This window comes from Argiope bruennichi, chromosome 10, assembly GCF_947563725.1.
Source record: "Argiope bruennichi chromosome 10, qqArgBrue1.1, whole genome shotgun sequence".
In the NCBI taxonomy this organism is placed as follows: domain Eukaryota; kingdom Metazoa; phylum Arthropoda; class Arachnida; order Araneae; family Araneidae; genus Argiope; species Argiope bruennichi.
The window spans coordinates 8,456,775-8,472,447 of NC_079160.1; the positions used below are offsets into that span (position 1 = coordinate 8,456,775).

At 32.1% G+C, this 15,673-nt stretch overlaps 1 long non-coding RNA gene across 1 annotated transcript; it reads left to right on the forward strand.

Annotated features, from left to right (window-relative positions):
* Positions 1–10,161: 10,161 nt before the first annotated feature.
* Positions 10,162–15,113, forward strand: LOC129988705 (uncharacterized). The gene is made up of 5 exons (XR_008785672.1): positions 10,162–11,094; positions 11,200–11,672; positions 12,393–13,023; positions 13,129–13,348; positions 14,095–15,113. It is a non-coding gene; the product is annotated as an uncharacterized LOC129988705 (long non-coding RNA).
* Positions 15,114–15,673: the final 560 nt, after the last annotated feature.

Below are 15,673 nucleotides of genomic sequence, written 5' to 3' on the forward strand. Positions count from 1 at the left end.
TACAATTGATTACGACAAAATCGATAGTATGAGTCTAAACCGAAAATTGCGTTTCGTTTGTAAATTGTGGAATGTTTGAAAATGAGATACCGCAAGGAGTATTCAGCAATGTTAGTCAATAAACCTCACAGACAAAAGGAATTTTCAAGTTTTGGAGATGCTGGGAAACAACTTCATTGACTACTGGGAACTGTCCCTACTGGAGCAGATGGGTTCTGATAGTTTTTCAAGAATTTAGAGAGATTTTAATTTTTTATTTAAAATCTCTCATTAAAAAAAGAAAATTATAAAATAAAAGTATAAATTCTCTCAGACATTCTGGACATGCTGAGACTTATTCATTCTGTAATACGCAACGCTTTCATGCAGGAATTTGCACCATTATAAAATATACCAAAAGCCTATACATGCGGTTTTAAATTCCGTCCTTGGCCTGATTGTATACTGCTGTGTCTGAGTGGCAAACTGCCAACCAGTAGACGCAGGTTCGATCCGCGGTCCAAGGATTCGTTTTTCTTGCACTTTTTTTCATTGTATTTCCTTCTTTTTTAAATCTTATTATCATTCTTTCCACTTTCTGATATTTTTTCAAGAATTTAAAAAGTTTTCAATCTTTTATTTAAAAATTCTCCCAAAGGGATAAAAATAATGAAATAAAAGTCAAAATTCTTTCAGAGATTTTGGACATGCGCAGACTTATTCGTTCTGTAATATACTTGCTTTCATGCAGGAATTTGCACCATTCTAAAATATATGAAAAGATTGCACACGTGCCTTTGAATTGCAACTTTCAACGTCTCGCATGTTTCCCTATGGTCCGAGTGTCAAACTGTCAGCCAGTAGACGCAGGTTTGATGAGTGGTCGCACATTTTTAGTACATGCTTCTATACAATATATTGTACCTTTAGAATACATATGCTATCATGTAATAATCGATGTTCTGTTAGAAGTTGTCTATTCTCATTCGCTGCTGTGTAGGTGGCGCGGCGGTATGATGGCAGTGGACTTGCTCTTATTTTACTGGCCCTCAGTTGGGGCCTGAATCCTGTCTTTCAGAATTTCTTAAAAAATAAACGTTTTAAAATCTATTGTAAGTTATGTGAGGAGTTTACTGTTTTTCTGCACTCTCAATGACAATCGGGTCCCTTTCTTCAAGGTCACACAAAAGGGATTTAGAGTTTTACACATTTTTTTTTTAACTTTTTACATTTTGGCTTGTTTTACACCATTTTTAGAACAAAGATTCAGTTTACAAATCTCTGACCTTGAAAGTTGGACTCATACCTGACTATCCATTTTAAGGAGACGAAAAATTAAGTCAAGCTAGAACGAAGGTTACATATTATTTCAGCAACGATTGGCTGGGATTAGGAGTCAATCACTATCATGGTGTGCTTTTACTAACGCCTATGAACTGAGCCCTCACTTTTTGATGTTCCTTATATGAAAACTCCATTTATAACATATTAAGTTATCACCTATGTTTGCTGAATGACAAGCTAATTTTTTATGAAAGTCAGCAGATTTATTTTTAAATTTATCCCAATAGTTATTTCGGGTTGGATAAAAATTTGTGTAATCTTTTCTAAAGGTGGCTCGCTGAGCAACCTCCTCGTCTTTGGAAGAAGAGAACGAATCTTTTTTTCCCTCACGAATCTTTGGAAGAAGAGAACGATTTACAAGAATTTTCTAGAACATTGTAAATTGATAAAATCTGAAAGGTTTAATTGGTTTCCTTTTTCTTGTTCCTTGCGTGGTATGGAAGATACCTGTTGCAAATTTTTATTAGATATATGAATGTTCTGAATTTAGTTTTAACTCAATGCGTTGTACAGATTATCATTGTTTCTTGTGAATATATAATATTTTAGTACCTTAGCTTTTAGTAGCGCTTTTTCAAGGGATGTTCAACTTTGATACAGAGTTGAATAACAATAGGTAAGTCGCATTGTCTTTTCGAGTTCGGATAAATATAGTGATGAATTATTACTGGTGAATGAATTATTATTAGGAAACTATTAGTATAAATATAACAATGAATTCGAAGTGTTGTTATACTGAAATATTCGTCCATAATAATTTTTTTTTGAAGTAATTAATTCTTATTTTATAACGGAAATTTCTTAGGAAATAAAATGTATAGTATAATTTGTGACTATTGAGCAAACGACTATCGTATAAATGATACTTGATTAGTGGATGAAATAATATGAAATATGAGTTTATTTTTTATCAGGTTTCTAGAGATTGCTAGAAAGCATAGTAATAATATTATATAGTTGAGCATTTTTGTAAAATTAGTTTCTGGAATTTCGATATTCGGCAATATTGGACATTGAATTTCTCAATTTCGGTAATATTATTCTGTTGTTTCAATTCTCATAAACAAGATTTCCCATTAAAGAAAAATGTAGCCAGAAATGAATTGTTCGTAATACATCTTGTAAATATACTCATTAAATAAACATGCGTATAATATTTTTTTATTAAAATGGCATATTTGAAATAGAGAAACTTGTCTGAATTCTTAATTTTCATGCAATTGGAAAAATCTTATGGAAAGTAAACAAAACGTATTATAGCTGGTTATTTGTAGAACTGCCAATGAAACTGTTAAAATTTCCTCGATTTTTCTAAATTCCCGTTTTTCCGTAATAATTTTAATGTCTGTTTGCGCTATTATCTGTCCTGCATTTTTAAAAACTGAATGAAATATTGAAAATAAAAGAAATGAAATATAAAATATTTAAGCCTTTATTTTTAAGTTGGTGTTAATTTGTTTTCTAATTGACAGCAAGCAACAACACCCCTTGTCTTATAAATGATAAAGTAATAATTATTATTTATTGAAAGATATGAAATGGGTATTCTGAATGTTTTTAGTATTACATAAAATGAATATAAATCGCACTATTTCACCTTGAAAGTGTTTGTGCAAGATTTCTGTACTTATAGATTGGATTTATTGCTTTTGAAATATTTTCCTCAGGTGAAAATAACGGTTTTAATTAGTAATTGAAACTGGATTTTCAGTTGAAATTAGGTTTATAAAGGAATGGTTTGCAATCAAAACGTCAAATGTTCTGTTGCAAATGATCCGGAAAAAAGGGCTCCAAATTTTATCAGTCACCTGCCTGAGATTTCATTTATCTCGGCCTTTGGTATTCTGTTAAGACGTATTCGCTTGAATATTTATGTTCGTACTTAATGTTCAAATTTTGTATATTCGTATTTAATATTCAAAGGATACGCAATGGGCAGTAAATATGAGAAAAAACACCAAGTTTCTCGAGTGCTTTATTTATCTTGCTGGTTTACTGAACAAATAAAGCTTTACTTCAAGTAATCTTTCAAATTGACTTCCACGGGTAATTAATAGTCATTTCATTATTGCTAGAAAGTAAAACGTAATATCCCATCGAAATTCAAAATGTGAAACCCATAGTGCATTGAGCAATTCCTTTTAATATTAAAACGAATCTTCCGCTTAAAATGTAAGAATGTTCGAATGTAAATATTATATTTGACAGTTTAATATTTGCATTCGAACATACATTGTTTTCAATTATTTTCAAATTTTTTTATTTAAACTCGGAAATTTCGTGTCCGTTATTAACGGAAAATTCTAGATTAGGTTAGTTTTTGAAATTAAATATTTTAAAATTAGTTGAAATTACTTTTGCTTGTTTATTACTATTAACATTAAATTTGAGAAAAAAAAATCTCGTTGAATTTTCTTAATAGCTTGGTATAGTGTTTTAGGCTTGAATCGTTCATCGCATTTTATGAAAATTGATTTTACAATCGTTAGATTTGTAGAGAAAATATTAGTCTAAATTTTTTGTTCTTTCTTAAAAGTGGAAGTTGATTTTTGGAATTAATGTATAAAATTTAACTTTTAAAAAAGATAGCTCTACAATAGCTAAAGCATGTAATTGAAATATACAATGAAACAAATTGTTGAATTTGATTACGAATTATAGGCGTTATTTTTTGAAATTTGCAAAAAATTAAATGCATAAAAATTAAATTAATATCATTGAGAAGTTGATTTCTGAATTCGTGGAAAATTAGCATTTTTATATTCCGGAGTAATAAAGGGAAATTTTCTACTAGAAATGAAATTTTGGAATTAAATTTTTTAATTAAAGCTAAAATTTTGAAAAAGTAAATCCTTATCGGTGAATGCCACTCTTTAAGAAGTCACCGTTTGCCAAATTTGATAGTTTTAGGTCCAAATGCCTCTACGAAGAGTTGTATTCTGTGTGTGATAAGCATTGTTGCATTTTGTAATTTACGGAAAGTCTTAGTCCAAAAATAAAATTTCTAAGTTTAATACTCGATCGAATTATCCATTTCGATAATGAGATAGATAATTCGAATAATGAATTTCAATAGTCCGTTTCTGTTAGCATGATAATACTTTTTATAAAACTTTGTATGTCGTGGGGCTCGCCAAGATTTCTTGAAATCCATCACTTTTGATTACCATTATTACAATGGTGTGAAAAATACCATATGAAACATATAAAAGTAGTTTCTTTTATATTTAAATTTACGTCCAGCTTTTTGTTTGAATTTCAGATACAGTACACTTTGTGTTGCTAGTAGTTTTGATTGCACATTTTGCAAAATCGTCGCGCAGTTTTAGTCTTTTGTTGTGGTATTCTTAGCAAATCTTCATGTGGAATACAAACCAGAATTTGATTATCATAACATAATGTAAATGCGTTCGGAGCCGCGGGAATCACCGCAGATTCTAATGAAATAAAAACATGATTATATTCTTTAACTTACCTATAGTAAATATTTCAACATACATTTATTTTATAAAATCAAGGGGAAAGCCTGTAACACGTTGAAAACTGTGCCAGTGTAAGAAACTTGAAGCGTATTTGTATGATAATCTTTCTTGTGGTGTGTGTGTATATATATATCTGTTATGCCATTACGGTTGTAATACAGATGGTGCATCGTTTTTTGGCGTAGCTTAACTTGTATTATAAAACAAACATTATTCATTCCTTCTTTTACGTTTGAGATTGTAAGTCTATAAAGACTCCGATGGAATTTTTCAAATTGTGAACTCCTTTAACATTGATTCAAGTTGTCTAGATTGAGATACAGTGGAATCTCGTTCAGGTAATCGGGGAATCTCATTCGTAATGCAAAAGACTTGTCGAGCGGAAAAACGTTTCCATTCAAATCAGTAAAAAATAAGATGTGTCCCACTTAAAAAAAAAGGCATTTCTTAATGTAATTTATTATTTATAAGTAGCGATAAAAATAACCAGTTTCTTTTCCAGCTCGTTTCAGAAAGGAAAATTTTGGATTTCGAAGCGACACTTGCATCTATAGCCAGACTCCTATTAGATGAGCTGTATATGCTGAAACTATCGTCGCTCCAAGTGTCATTCTTCCCATTTCTGGATTGAATATCAAATGCTGGTTTCAAGATATTTCAGAAAAGAACCAAATCTTGATCACATCACACCATGCATGCTTGGAATGATATTTTCTTTTGGATTTCCCACTCTACTGGACTAACCAGGTATGTCTGCATAATTGTGGCATCCTAGCCTCTTAGCGGTTACTTGTGTGGAATATTCGGAGATTATATATTTCATTCCCACACTTTCAGAATACTTGAGGGTTCAATTTTAATGCCTTCCAAGGCTTTACGAATCGTTTAAAATTTTTTTAAATGCGAGATACAATTTGGAATATGGAGCAATCGAATTCCCTTTCAGAAATGGTTAATAAATCGCAAATCAAGAATAACCTGGCAATAAATGCAATCCCCTCGAATTAAAAATAAAAGTTCAATATCTTTCTGATACGATATGTATTAAAATCGTTTAGGTGAATTTTCCAAAATGATTCTCAAACTACAATTAAATTCTAATAATTTTCGCGATTGATAATTTGGAGATCAGCTCATCTTCTAAATATTGATACTAATTTTGTCCAAAATCTTTCATTTATCCCTATACGGTTTCGTGTCGAGATATCTCTAACTAATATCGAATGCTTCAGCGAACTTGCTGACAATTCCTGAGGTTCCTTCGTATTAAAGCTTTGAATTATTTTAATCGTTAGGTTCAAACGTTAGAGTTTAGCTGATTACATGCTGTTATTCAAACTTCTGCTTAAGAATTGCGATATGGAAACTCTCGGATTGTCTAGTAAAAATTAAATTCGTCGAGGAGATATTTATTATTAAAATACGTTTAACTACTTAATCAAGACACATCTGTATGTTGCGAATAAAAATAAAAATGAGCCTTATAGTTGATACTTGTTAAAGAAAAAACTATTTTATAAAAGGAATAAATCGTTTGTTCAAGTATTAAAAATCCAAACGAGGCGTACTAATTTTCTTCTCTATACGTTATGGAATTGATTTCCTAAGTATCCTTTATTTAGACATGTGATTACGTGCTAAATACCTTTCAAATAGAGCGAAACAAATTTGCGCATGATGAAAAGATTTTCTTCTGGATGGTGAAAATATAAAAGTAAAAAGGCTTTTTAACTTTCAGTGTTTTTCAGAATTCACGAATTTTTGGAAATTAATGAGTGATAAATCGAATTTTTATTATTCTATGTGGTGGCAGGGAATACAAGAACTATTGCAATTCTAATTTCACTGGCCATTTTATAGGGTGGTAAATGCGTCATATTGCAATTCACGTTAAAAGTGCAAAGATTTTAACGTTTTAAAAATGTGTAAAGCACTTCTCGCCGACTGACTATTTGAAACCTATAGTGCCCACTGAAATTCCCGATCGTTATCTTAAACATTTTCTTGCTGTTTGAAAATATACGTTCATATTTAGGTTTTCTTTAGTTAACTAATCAAAGTTATTTATAAAAACACTTTAAATAACTTTTTATCGGATGTTTGTCATTAGTCTTAATTCCTATTTATTTTGACGTCATTCGTGTAGGTTTACATTCATATGATTCTAAATCGTATAACAACGTATTGCTTACAATTTATCTTTATTCAATCAAATCGCGAATTCTCCCCCATACTATTACATGAAATTAACTATCATGAGGTTTATTTTAATGTCTTCGGCCTGAGACGAGCCATGCTAAATTAACATTAAGTTTCAAAATTTATTAAAACTTCGAAAATTGCGTTTAGTTTTGCATCCATCTGATATAAGAACTACAAAAATCTGGAATATTGAGATGGCACATTTGAAATATTAAGCAGAAATGTGAAGGAACACGTCAGCGATCTTGCAGTATGTCTAACCCCATATTTGTACATCTAAATATCTATTTTTAAGAATCAATTAATTCGTGTATTATTCGATAGAGATAGCACTTCATCCAAAATTTGTTTTAATTACGATCAAAATACATTACAATCTAATTATTCAGATATACGATCGAGAATTGCTAGATGTCCGTTTCTGACAATTTGGTACTCAACTTTGTGGAAATCTTTATTTAAAATCACGAATTGAAGAATATAAGTAATATTTGTATGGAATTTAGAAAATGAATGCTTTTGAGCAAACCGCAGGTCCCCTCTAATCTGCCGTTTTTCTTGAATTCGCCGTTTCACTCATTAGAACTAGCATAAATTAACCAGGTTCAGTATTTTTAAAATTGCGTTTTTGTATTAATTTCAATGCAAAAAAGTTGTCTCCGCGACGCATGTCAGTACGTAACGGGGAGGGTGGTACTGACATACATTTTAATCTGAGGTTAAGATGCATTATGCGAATGAGAATATTGCCTAGTAATGTGCATTGGGAAAGACCTCGCGTCTTATCGTAAGCATGGACATGTATTGGACATGATGTACATGGAAAGGAATTAATATATTGTTTTGGGATTCGTATTTTGAATCAGAACCGCGCAAGATCGCAGGCAGTGGATGAAGTCAGAGCATAGGGGAATGTGGAAATAATCAATATGAATACGTGGGATGTTATTTCACGGAGAGTTTAAGGGAAAAAATGATTGCCTTCATTTGGGAGAGAATTGTGGGCTGTAGAATAGTTTTGGTGGAGTAAATATTTACGAATAATCATGAATTGGAGGTGGAACTGGCTGCGTGGGTAATATGTGAAAGTGTGAATATCGTGATGGTGTTGGTGCCGTGGGTAATGTGTCAGTTTTGATTTTCGGTGGTATGGGTTATGTGTGTGTGAGAGACTTGGGAATTTTCGGGATGGCTGTGGAGGTGTGGGTATTGTGTGTGTGAGAGACTTGGGAATTTTCGGGATGGCTGTGGAGGTGTGGGTATTGTGTGTGTGAGAGACTTGGGAATTTTCGGGATGGCTGTGGAGGTGTGGGTATTGTGTGTGTGAGAGACTTGGGAATTTTCGGGATGGCTGTGGAGGTGTGGGTATTGTGTGTGTGAGAGACTTGGGAATTTTCGGGATGGCTGTGGAGGTGTGGGTATTGTGTGTGTGAGAGGCTTGGGAATTTTCGGGATGGATGTGGAGGTGTGGGTTTTGTGTGTGAGAGAGGCTTGGGAATTTTCGGGATGGATGTGGAGGTGTGGGTTGTGTGTGTGAGAGAGGCTTGGGAATTTTCGGGATGGATGTGGATGTGGAGGTGTGGGTTGTGTGTGTGAGAGAGGCTTGGGAATTTTCGGGATGGATGTGGATGTGGAGGTGTGGGTTGTGTGTGTGAGAGAGGCTTGGGAATTTTCGGGATGGCTGTGGAGGTGTGGGTTGTGTGTGTGAGAGAGAGGCTTGGGAATTTTCGGGATGGCTGTGGAGGTGTGGGTTGTGTGTGTGAGAGAAAGGTTTGGGAATTTTCGGGATGGCTGTGGAGGTGTGGGTTGTGTGTGTGAGAGAAAGGCTTGGGAATTTTCGGGATGGCTGTGGATGTGTGGGTTGTGTGTGTGAGAGAAAGACTTGGGAATTTTCGGGATGGCTGTGGAGGTGTGGGTTGTGTGTGTGAGAGAAAGACTTGGGAATTTTCGGGATGGCTGTGTGTGTGTGTGTGTGTGTGCACGCACACTTCATTGTGGGAATGGGAAATCCTAAATGAGAAAATGGGTTGGCATTTGTTTACTGTACAAGGATTTGATACTTCTAATCATTTAGAGGGTTTAGTTTCTCCTTCGTGATCAATATTTTAGTAGGACTTTGGAAAATAATCGTCGAGTTTGAAACGTTGTTTTGAAGTAGAAAAATTAAGAATGTTCAGGAAATTTGGAATTGAACTAAGTTTTTATATGCAAGAACTTAATTCGTAATTTAAAAATTATTTTGTATTTAAATTCTATCGGTAGACAGTGAAATGTTTTTTTACGATGGATACATTACTAAATATTCATGCTGAGTTTTTACCTTTCTTGAATAATCTCCAACCAGAGGGAATGTAGAGCAATAAATTAATATATAATCTAATAGCAACTCTGCTTAAGTCAGAAATTATAACCCGTAATGACCGTAACTTTTAATTGAAGTAACTTTTAATAGTGAAGGAAAAAATAGGCGGATAGCATATAATGCACACTTTCCAATGAGAATAGATTAAAACTCGTTTTTCGATTAAATTCGAGATTTTTTTGACAGAAATCCTGGGAAAACACGAAGTTTTCCTTGACATAATCCAATAAAAAAAATCTACTCATAATTTTATTTAAATTAAAATATTTAATAGAATTTTTTTTTAAATATCCAACTTTTTGGAATAATATTCATTTATTCTAATTTAGGAAGGTATTGCAGTGAGTGACGGCTTATCGAGAATTAAGCGTAGATCAATGCAATAAAAAGTTGCCATTTTATCTTTCAAATTCCAACTAGCTCTTTTTGTCATCAAAAGCAGTAATGGCTCCGTGTCTGAGGATCAATTATGTGGCATTTCGTACTTTAAACCATCTTTTCTCAGTTTTGGAATTAAAATCCCGAACCTATACTACCTCGTTCATTTTTTGACCTCCCATACATTTACTATTCTCTAGTTGATGCAACAATTTGGCATCTCATAGAAAAAAAAACCCTACTTTAATTCGATTTCGAATAATAATGCATCCTAATGTGACCAGGTATTTTTGATGCATATAATTTTTACTGAATAAAGAAGCCGAGCCTATTTGAATTCTTACAATTCAAGAATCTAGAAACGGTTTGTTCCATGTCACAATTCAGAGATGGAAGTTTGAATGGCTTCATGTATTAAATGTGAACAAACTGTAATTGCTTTTGAATCGAAATTAATAAACTAAAAGTAATCGATTAGAATAAGAATAGGATACGCTTTTAGAAATGTAACTGCATTATATTACTGAGCATTTGAGATTTAAAAAAAAATTGTACTAATTTAAGATGCTTCGAAATTACTTGAAATTATTCAGATAAATTTCGTATTGTGCTTCTTTATACTTGAGTATGTAAAAAAAATACCCACTTCATAACGCTAAAAAATATGAAATGAGTTGAGGCAAAGCCTTTTATTCTATCTGAAATCGAAACAAAAAACGCGCGGAATAATATCTCTGTAATTCATAGCCTTTCAAAACATACGATTTTCTAAATAGTCAGTTGCCCGCTCAAATGTTTTCAAACTATTGGTAACTTTCTAAAATTCATGAAAATATGCACATTTAATGCGGAAGAAATATTCATAATCTCTGAATATTCCACTCGAGTAGTTTCTAAGCGACGAAAATGCCATAATTATGTGGATTCTACATGGTACAGTCTAATATGACAGAGGAAACAATCATGGCAGTTGTTCTCTTGTGCCCTCTTCTATAAATGAACAGAATGCATTAATGTAAATTTGGCAAGTGTTCTGAGTCAAAGCATTGGGAATATTAGTGGAAAAGTTTAAATCAAAGATCTATAATACCAGACAGTTTCTGTTCGGTTACTTGGCGTTTTTCACACATCAATGGGAAGTGCAACGTCATAGAAATCATCAACGAAACAAAATCGCCTGCGGTTGTTGGATCTGTTGTCTGTAAAGAACACTTTATGCTGTATATTGGAAACAATGGCCAATGCCAGTATGTATAGCGACTGACTTTCCTCTTGACAAAAATATGGATGGCAGCTGCCTGGATGGGACACGAAAGTTTTTCTCAGTTTCGTACAGAAGTAATATTGGTAAGTTATGATATTTATAATTATCATATCGTGATGATTATTGGATATAATAATGGATTATATCCATGGTAATTAGAAATGTAAAAATGCCCATTTTTTCATTAGGTATTGATAGGCTGGATAACATGACCTATATCCATGCCATTTTGCTTCATAAAGGCACTCCGTTAACTACCAGTAGTGTTGCTTTCTGTTACTTTCACACAGCAGTTCACTGAAGTATTTCTTTCAGATGATGTTGAAGGTGGTGACAAAATTCAAAGGCAAGTAAGTTCGCTATTTATATTAAAATAGCATAGAATTTGGAAAACCTTTTTTAATTGGTTCGTATAGAAAGTCTGCAAAAAAATCCAAAACATAATTATTTTGAAATATTTATTGAAATAGATGCAGTCTTTTCAGCTACTTCTCATCATTTGAATTACTGGAATTGAAACAGTCGTATTTGCTCTTGACTACAGGATTCGAAGTAATTGAAAGCCTCAGAATAGTTAACATGTGACAAACATCTGCATGTAATTGTCACAAGGGAGCTACTGCATGGCTGAAGAACAGTTTCCGGTAATCTATACCAAGACGTAAGACAAAAAAATTGTTTTTAGATAATTCCGTTTTGTTTAAGCATAGCCAATGAGAAACTTACTTCCTGGAATCAACAAACGTATTGCTATTTAGAAAACAATATTGCTTCAATCTTTCATTATTATAATAGCAAAAATACGCTTCTTGGGAAAATGATTAAACTCGTTTTTCCAAGCATCTAAATAGAGCATTCAGTGCAATTTGATTTGCAATTTTACAAAATTGAATGTATCTTAACTGAAATTTCATATTTTTTCTCTATGCAAATTAATCCTTTTTGAAGAGCATTATAACGTTGGTGAATGAATATCGTTCTATTAAATGTAATCACTTGTGCTTAACAGAGAATCAATAAATTTGATATACCATAGGCCTTTGAGATCTATAGGCTAATTTGATTCAAATAGCCTAGAGATCTCAGAAAAACTAGTTTTTCAGAAAGATTAGATTCAATGTTTGGATGAATTGTTTGACAAATATATTTCGAATTCTGCAAATGGTTTCATTCTTGAAAGAAAAAAAATGAACTGATGTAAGAATGAACCGACTGCTTTCAAGATTTTCAATTGAAATTAATATAGTGCTGTGAATTTAATAGCAAATATTTTCAGTTTTTTGAATTATTGTTGTAGATTAAGAGCAATTGTATATACACTAGAATTTTTAATGGATGGTTTCATTTATACCATGTTAATTTAAATAATGAATCTTTTCAGATGCTGACATGTTTTAAATGAAGTGATCACGGCACAACAGATATCTGATGCTGTTAACAAGTGTATGTCGGAATTTGAATTCCGTGCGATTGAATCGTGAATAGAGATCCAGCAGGTTTAATCGACAATTTGAGCTTGGACTAATATTTCAAGCTTTACAAAATCTTATCTTTAGAACCGAAAACTTATTCAGATTTCTTATACGTTTCAACGTGTATTAAAAGCGTTAAGTAGTTTTTGAGCGACGAGTGTCGGAATTAGACTGACTTCACATGAATATTTTTGCACACATTTTAACAAATGAACAGAAAGAACAAATGTTAATTTGAATGATTTTTTTGTAGTGATAGTAGCAAGAGCTTTGATAATATCACTTCAAACAATTTTACTTATGCCAAGAAGATACTCTATTTCTTAGTATTTACTCAAGTGAGACAAAATGTCATCAATCAAAACCGAGACGAAATCGCCTGCAATTGATACTGGAGCAGCGAACTGTGTAGAGAATCTGTCGTCTATTTGAACAAAATTTTAATACGGAATGAACACATTTTCTGCTCCAGCAACAACTTTTTTCTATATGTAGAAGGTACCTGGATGATCCGTAGAGAACATCACCAATGTGATATCGGTAAGTTTGTGCCAGTTATTGTCACATTGAAATGAATGTCTGGAATAATTTGATTTGATTATAAAATGATAATTAGAACTTATTTATTTTATTTGGTATTCATAGGTCAGACAACTCACGACCATTAATGTCGTTTTCCTGGTTTAAGAACATGCCGTCACCATCGATAATACGCCTTTCAAGATTCCAAACACTCCTACAATAGACACCAGTTCTACTTGATGCGGGGAGGATATTTCCTTAAGATGAGTTCGAAGTACATGGAATTCAAGGAGATGCTTATTTACTGAATCATAACAATAAAACTAGCACAAGGTGACACCCGGTAACTACTTCTTTTAGATTCTCTAGAAAATATTTTGGAGGCAGTACATGAGCTATAATTTCTTAGAAATTGTTATTGAAATATATTCAGCAGTTCTATTTACCTCTCAATGGTGGAAGCGAATGGACCTACGCGTCATACGGCGAGATTAATTTTTGTAAATAGTTGTCGAAATAACTGGCCACTTGAGAATGGATTCGGTCTCCACGTCACTAGGGAAATGTTTCACAGCCGGAAACTTTCTCTGGCCTCTCCTATGGCATGAGCAAAAGATGTAATTCTGTTTCATATCTCCTTTCAGTCTTCGGTGAACTCATTATTTTGCAATGAATCAAATGCATTGCAATTGATATTTAATATACACGTAAAATTTTAATCCTTTACTTGTAGTAATGGGTATATACTGTACGGTAATTTGCTTTGCAGTATGTAACGATTACTACAATTAAAGGGCTAACCTTTCTGATCCTTATAATGAATAAATATATGCCGGTCTTCTGGAAGATTCTGGAACCATAAAATGTTTATTTTTAAATCGTTTTTCGAAAAATCAACTATTGGTATACTTAAATCTACATTTTAAGTAGTATTTCTGTTTTCGCTTCTATTAATAGTGAAATCATAAACAAATTCTTCATGTTTTTGGATAATTAATGCAGATTTATCATGTCTATTCTGTCATTGAATGGTATTCTTGATTTTAAGATATAATCGATACCGATTCAAATGTTTAAATATCTTTTCAGATGTTGACTTGTTTTGACCGAAGTGATCATGCCACAACATACAGTTTCTATTAAGAAGTTTCAACATGAAGTTTCTATTAAGCGTAAATTCCAATTCGGAGCCTTTGGAGTTAATTATATTCGGAAAAACATATGCAGGTGGTTTGTAAAATTATGAGTATGTATATTTACTACCAAAAATTATGTCTGTATAGTGGAAATGTTCTTACAAATGTAATGGCCATTATTTGAGCATATCAAAACATCTTTGAAATGTCACTTAGCACTTTAAGAACAAGATAGTAAATGTTTTTATTTTCGAAATTTGGTGAAGCTTGAAGTGGACGGAATATTTATCATCCAAAACAAGCGTTAGGCATACCAATCGATATTTCATCTTAAAGTTGTGTAGAAAGTTTCGTATACCTACTTAAAGCGATTTCAAAATAATGCTCTGCATTCATTTCCTTCAGGCGTCATGCTTGATTTCTACTTCGTCGAGAAACAAGCATTTTTAAAACAATCGAGGTCGATGAACTTGTTCTGTGTAGATAAATTAAAATTTAATGGTATATCTGATTTTCCTAGAAATAATCTGAATCCATTTTCCAACAAGACTGAATGTTTAATTCATTATTTTTCTTCAAAATGGGTAAAATTCGCTTTGAAGTTGCATTAGTAACCATAATCTCTTATTGGAGCTCAACAAATTGACAAACAGGACTTTCATTGTCCCACCAATATAGGGAGGAATTGCAACAACTGCCATAGAACTGTCATTTCTTTGAAATAAGAACTAAAATCATTTCATTTGCATTGTGCTTTCTTCTATTGTCAATCACTTCAACCGTTTCATGCTATTATGAATTTTTAAGATTACTTTTCATCACCGATTGCTGTAACGAAGTTTGAAAAATTGAATTTTATTGTTATGAATGGATTAACTGTAGTTCACATCAGCATAACGGTTTTCTGTATACTTCTCAATTTATCAACAAATGTTATAAAAATTGTAATCCTTTGTTTTCATTTTGAACTGAATGTCTATGCTCGTGAAAGCAATTCATTATCTTGTCCATTGCTAGAACTTAACTTTTTTAACTAACTCATTTTATGAAATGAAATTGAATACATTTGATATATTAATTTGTGAATAGTTCTAGTATGAAGAAATTTTGCAATTCATAAGTATCTTAACATTCGTTTTTGAAATATTGGTTTTAAGTATGGAAAAATGTTTCATGCTTAATGTAATAAAATAGATTTTACCTTTTACTTCTGTTAATTTTAACATTCAAAAATGTCGTAAAATGTATTAATGTAATGTATTAATTATTACTCAATAGAAATTTAATAGTGCATGGTGTCGATATTGTAAATTTAAATATAACTTTAATATTTTCTGGAATTTTACCATAGTCTGAGATGATCAGGTCATTAAAATTAAGTATCTATTCGTTGCATCCATTTACAGATGAGTTTTAATCCAAGCTTTTACTCCTGTTAAATTTATTTAAAATAAGCTAGTAATAGAGTATATTATAGTAAATTTTAAAATACTAAATCCTGAATCCTTAAATAACTTATCATTTCGGCTTTA